Source organism: Culex pipiens, chromosome 1 (assembly GCF_016801865.2).
Source record: "Culex pipiens pallens isolate TS chromosome 1, TS_CPP_V2, whole genome shotgun sequence".
NCBI classification, from domain to species: domain Eukaryota; kingdom Metazoa; phylum Arthropoda; class Insecta; order Diptera; family Culicidae; genus Culex; species Culex pipiens.
This window is the reverse complement of record NC_068937.1, coordinates 121003415-121009616: the sequence shown is the minus strand read 5'-3', so window position 1 is coordinate 121009616 and position 6202 is coordinate 121003415. Positions and strand designations below refer to the sequence as shown.

General features: G+C 35.8%; 1 long non-coding RNA gene across 1 annotated transcript; it reads left to right on the top strand.

The window, feature by feature from the left end:
- Positions 1-473: 473 nt before the first annotated feature.
- LOC128092382 (uncharacterized) lies at positions 474-1030 on the top strand. The gene is made up of 2 exons (XR_008211709.1): positions 474-677; positions 753-1030. It is a non-coding gene; the product is annotated as an uncharacterized LOC128092382 (long non-coding RNA).
- The last annotated feature ends 5172 nt before the right edge of the window (positions 1031-6202 follow it).

Below are 6202 nucleotides of genomic sequence, written 5' to 3'. Positions count from 1 at the left end.
TTCGGTATACTGACTTAGAAATAAAATTACCACAAATCGCACAAATGGAAAAGTTTCTAAGTGTCCATAACACAATCTGTTATTATTTTTTCTTTTGTTAAATATGTTTAGATCTTTGGGATAATTTTGTTTAATTTCGTCGGGGTCAATATTTTGGCCATGAAATGGGGTCCTTAAGCTAAAATTATTCTAAAAAGTTGAAATTTTGGAGGTTGATTTTTTAAATTAATTGATATCCCAAGTAACATTTTATCCCAGGAGTTCTACAAGAGCTCTTCAAGATAGCTACAGCATAGCAGTTTGGACCGCGGTAGGATAAAAATCTCTTCAAAACTTCTTCAGGAGTTTGGAAGAGTACTTGAAGAGAGTTTTATCCTACCGCGGTCCAAACTGCTATTTTGAACTCCTGGCAAAAAATGTTACTTGGGTATACCCCCTAAGGGACTTTGTTAAAATTGGCTAGAACTATGGGATAATTTTGACCAATTTCGTCAGGGTCATTATTTTGGCCATGAAATGGGGTCCTTAAGCTAAAATTATTCTAAAAAGTTGAAATTTTGAAAGTTGATTTTTTTAATTATTTGATATACCCCCTAAGGGATTTTACTAAAATTGGCTAGAACTATGAAATAATTTTGACCAATTTCATCGGGGTCATTATTTCACCATGAAATGGGGTTTCAAGCTAAAATTAATCCGATAAATTAACTTTTGAGAGTTCTTTTTTTTTATTTTGTTATATTCCCTAACAGAATTGATTTATTTATTGAGAATTTTTGAAGTGTGAATAACAAAAACTGTTATTATTTTCACAGAGCCAGGAAGTCGGAGCTGACGTTGAAGTTCGAGCTGGAGTGTGACCTCGGAGACTGCATCGGATTCATCTAATTTTCAGCAACTTTTACTTGGAGTCGGAATCTGTGAAGTCGGGTATTTTTGGAGAGCTAAAGTCGTCGTTGACGTCATATCCTGCATCCAGTGTCGGAGTTGTCTTCAAAGTATGGATTCAAAGTCGCTTGGAGGTACCCGACTCTGCAGCCCTGACTAGTACAGAGGAGTTATGGCAACTGCAGTTTTATTTGCAAATTACAAATAAACCAAAACAATAACTTTTTTTGTTATGGAGACATACAAGTTCAGTAACATTTTTTGTTATTATGCTGCTCCACCTCTCCGCACAAAATAACAAATCTTGTTATTCCTTCATGATTCCTTCTGTGTTATTGGTTTGTTATTGAAATAACAACATAATAACAGTTTAAGTTATTCTTCGAACAAATCTTTGTTATTGATTTTTGTTATTTTAACAACTAATCCGATCATCCCAATAACATATTTCGATCTTCTCACAATATCAAAAACTGACCTTCCCAAGTTATTTCCGTCTGCTCGGGTTGCCATTTGGCATTGGAAACGGCCACACTTTTCATTCTGGATGTGCGCAAATGTGGGTTTGGAATGCCGGTTCCCCACGAGTTCCATGTTTAGTGCCCATCATTTTCATTTTCATCTGGTTGCGGCAGCAGTTTTCCCCCACCACCTATTTTTTTCTGAATGCACCAGGGCAGGATGATGATGGAAATGCATGGGTGGTTTCTGCATTTTTGCATTTTGCAAATTCTGGATCACGGTCGATGGGTCGTGATATACGTGGGAGGAGGAGGATTGGCTGTGTTGATGGAGTGATTTGAATTTTGAGAACCCTGGAAGAATTCCAAGGGGAAGAAGGGGGGAAGAAGAAATCGGTTATTATATCATTAGGTAGCTCGAGCGTTTCGTTTCGTTACATAATCGATGATTCGTGCCAGGGTTTGGTTTTTGAAAGCTGGGGGATATTTTGGAAAACAAACGAAACATGCAGCTGGGCTTATCCATTTTTGGGATACAAAAGAATTAACCATCAATATGCATTATTCATGAGCGAGTCGAAACCGTAAAATGAGGTCAATTATTTTGGCATTTTTTTTCCTTTGAGAACATCAAAACATTTACAATTTAACACCCAGAAGTAAAACTTAAAATAATATTTGTGCAATTTTGATGTTAATCGTAAAACCTATCCTTAGAGATAAAATTAAAAAGAAAGTGAAAAATTGTTCAAAAAAAAAAAATAACATAATTTATCGAGATTCGTTTATCACATATTCTTAGCAAAAATTAAACAGCTTTAACCTTGTAAGATTGAATCTCAAAACAAATTATAAGCTCAAAAATATAAATTCCCAACAACCTACGGTAGCTCCCCCCTCCAAAAAAACATTCGTGGGTGGTGTGCATTTTGCTTATTCAGCTCAGCCCCGATGTGCCTTAGGCTAAATGTATTCAAATGCAACAGAAATGTACTGAATATATGGCAAAAGTTGGAAAAGTTGGGGGGAGAGGTGGCACTGCACAAGGGGGTCCTTAAATTTGCGTTTGTTGTATTACTGGAAGGTGCATGTGGAGGCCCTGTTTATTCTCCGAAATGTTCGGTTACGCTTTCACGATTTTTGTGTACACATTTTGGGGCCTGCACTTTTGCACATTTGCCCGACCGCGATTTGCATGGTTGGATTTTTTTTGGTGGCTCGTTTCTGTTTGGTGAATTTGGCTAAAACGAGATAGAGAGAGAAATAAAAAATGTAAACGAAAAGAATTCGAGAATTTCGAGTGGATGATTTTAATTTCGGATAAACATTGAATGGCACTCAGCAAATGTGGTTGCAGACATCTTTTTTTTTCGTTTTTGAGAGATTGGGTTTTGGGTGGGAACCTCTCGGAAAAGGAGTCAATTTGTTTTACTGTGGATTTTTGCCGAAGAGGGCGTTCAGAATCAGAGGGCACTTCGTCTCGAGTTTTTTTTTTTTGTATATGGTTCCGTTCTAGACTATTGAGATTAGTGACTAATAATATTCAGGTGGTTGAAATGTCGTCAAATTGTTTTTTGGAATTTTTAAAATAACTATCGACAAAATGTCTTGAATGGTTCAGTGTTACTTTCTTTATTAACGATTTGATGGAGTCACAATTTTTTTTGGAGCAATTGGAGTATTCTCAAACATATTTTATTATTTCGAAAATTTCAAAATTTAGTCGTTCAGGCTAGATTAGAGCCAGCCACAAAAAAAATGTAAAATAATATTAACGTTTATATCAGTTTACAATATGTGATCATCAAATTAAATAAAAAATCTAAAATAAATCTTGAACAGTTTACAAACAGCGACCACCAAAGACCACCATTAGAATAATTGAGAAATGAACTTTTGAAATATGTAAAACATTTTTTTAATGGAAAACTATATTCTATAGCCTCACAAAATCAGTTGTTTTTTTGTTAAATTGCGTAAAAAATCAAAACTACAGGGAACTCTCTCTATGTCGATATTGAAGGGACCGTCAAGCGGGAGTTATCAAATTATAGAATGAAAATATCAAAGCATGCTTTGAAAGGTCTGCAAAATTGATTGACAGATGGAACAATATTGATATTGAGAAGATCGACAGTCAGTGAAACATAGATTATGGCAAAAACTATATAAATCAACACTTACAATATCAATAAATGCTTTCCATATCGTCCAAAAAAACATTTTAAAGTTTTGCACATAAGTTTGGCTGTTTTTATCCAACCATGCTCAAACTTTTCCAGCATAGTTTTACAATGTTAAGCTTCCAATTTCTTTGATTTTTCCCCGGAAAATTCTTCCCAATACCGAGAGATGCTGGGGGTGCATTTTTTCCCTGTGAGTGCATATTACAACCTCTCCCCCTATATCTGTTTTCATGTATATTTTGTGATAATTTTTGCGCCATCAATTTTAAAATTCGGCTTAAACTTTTTAATTTGTTTTTTCTTGTCATTTACTTGGAACCATGGAGAAAAGCCTGAAATCAAATTTTTATCGCCTTCTTTATAAATAAAATTATGAAATGATGATTAATTCTATGAATATTTTTAAGACCATTTCTTATTTTTTTAACAATCCTTCTCTCAAATCAAAAAAAAAATGAGGTAATAAAATAAAATTCAGTTAAATAACCTTCCATAACACTTTGAAATGAAGGGGAGAATTTTGCTGTAATTTCCCAAAAGTGTCTATTTGGTTCTTGAACGGACCCTCATAATATAATTTATTATTTGTTTTACTTTTATCACCAAAGAGCTGAAAGCTGAGACACAGAACAAAGAGCCTCCTGAAACAACAATGCAACAACAATCAGATTGAAAAATAGTCAAACTTTTCTGTAATTAATTATGTAAAATTATATCGATAGTTCCCGTAGTTTCCAATTATTTTAATGTGTGAAATGTGTGCAAAAAGCTCTGGTTGATTTGCTCCGTCAAGCAGTCCTCAAAAAAAATTGTCTTATTTTTGAATTTATTTTTTTGAGTTTTTTTATGTGACTCATTGGTTCTTACCTTTAAATTCTAGAATTTGTTTCATTAGAACGAAAATTCTGATCAATGTGCTTTCTTCAAAAAAGTTGTAAGTAAGGAAGGACAGATTCTAGTAAATTTGGATACCATTTCTAAGGACAGCTGTCAATTCTGTATGGAATCTTGTCTGGACGAAAGGCCTTTACAAAGTTTAAGGCAAATCAAAATTTAAAAAATCGATGGTCTAAATTCTACCACAATTTTTAGTTGTCACCCAATGTGATTTATATTTGGAAAATTTGTTGGCTTTTAAATATATCTTTAACGGTGCACATCAACCAGAGCTCGATAGCGGTGTGCTCTAATGTTCTAACTGAAAATTGGGCCAAAATGAGTTAATGATGCCATCTTTTAGCTAATTAAATTCCCTACAAAACGCTTCTAACAGATCTGAAAAATTCGTTTCCTACGCGGAGATATCGCCTTGCAACCATTTGTACTAACTGACATTTTCGAACGCATCATGGATGTGCTCTCTTATTTTCCATCATGGCTTTACCTTTTGAAAACACGCAAATCCATAAAAATACGATTACACTATAATATTATGGTAAATTACCAGGTGTCCTTGCTAGTTTGAGCAATATTATGGAGCACTATTTTGGAAGGCAAATAGCACAAGTGTGCACATTTGGAAGCGAGAAGGAATTATCAGTTAGGTGTAGTGTGTTAAATTGGTTTAGTGGAGTAGTTTTTTTTTGTTTGGACGACCCATTGATTAGGATTAGTGTATTTAGGTTCTGTAGGTTAGTTTAAAATGTTGTTACGTAGTTTTCTTTGCATGGACGACCCCTGCAGTTGTACTAAGAGTGCACAACGACTTGAAGAATGTTTCAAACTGGACTTTTAGGTTGGGCTAAGTGGGTAATGGGTTGGGGAAAAATGTTGTTACGTCGTTTTTTTTGCATGGACGACCCCTGTACGTGAGCTAGGAGTGCACAACGACTTGAAGAATGTTTCAAACTGGACTTTTGGGTTGGGCTAAGTGGGCATTGGGTTGGGGAAAATTATTGTTACGTCGTTTTTTTTGCATGGACGACCCCTTCAGTTGTGCTAGGAGTGCACAACGACTTGAAGAATGTTTCAAATTGGACTTTTGGGTTGGGCTAAGTGGGTAATGGGTTGAGGAAAAATGTTGTTACGTCGTTTTTTTCATGGACGACCCCTACAGTTATGCTAAGAGTGCACAACGACTTGAAGAATGTTTCTAACTGGACTTTTAGGTTGGGCTAAGTGGGTAATGGGTTGGGGAAAAATGTTGTTACGTCGTTTTTTTTCATGGACGACCCCTACAGTTGTGCTAAGAGTGCACAACGACTTGAAGAATGTTTAAATTTGACTTTTAGGTTGTGCTAAGTGGGTATGGGGTTGGGGAAAAATGTTGTTACGTCGTTTTTTTTGCATGGACGACCCCTGTACGTGAGCTAGGAGTGCACAACGACTTGAAGAATATTAAATTGGACTTCTGGGTTGGGCTAAGCGGCAATGAGTTGGGGAAAAATGTTGTTACGTCGTTTTTTTTGCATGGACGACCCCTGTACGTGAGCTAGGAGTGCACAACGACTTGAAGAATATTAAATTGGACTTCTGGGTTGGGCTAAGTGGGTAATGGGTTGGGGAAAAATGTTGTTACGTCGTTTTTTTTTCATGGACGACCCCTACAGTTGAGCTAAGCGTGCACAACGACATGAATAGTGTTTCAAATTGGACTTTTGATTTGGGCTATGTATGTATGTATGTATGTATGATCCCCATACCCGCAGGCAACTTGGTCCCGAAACA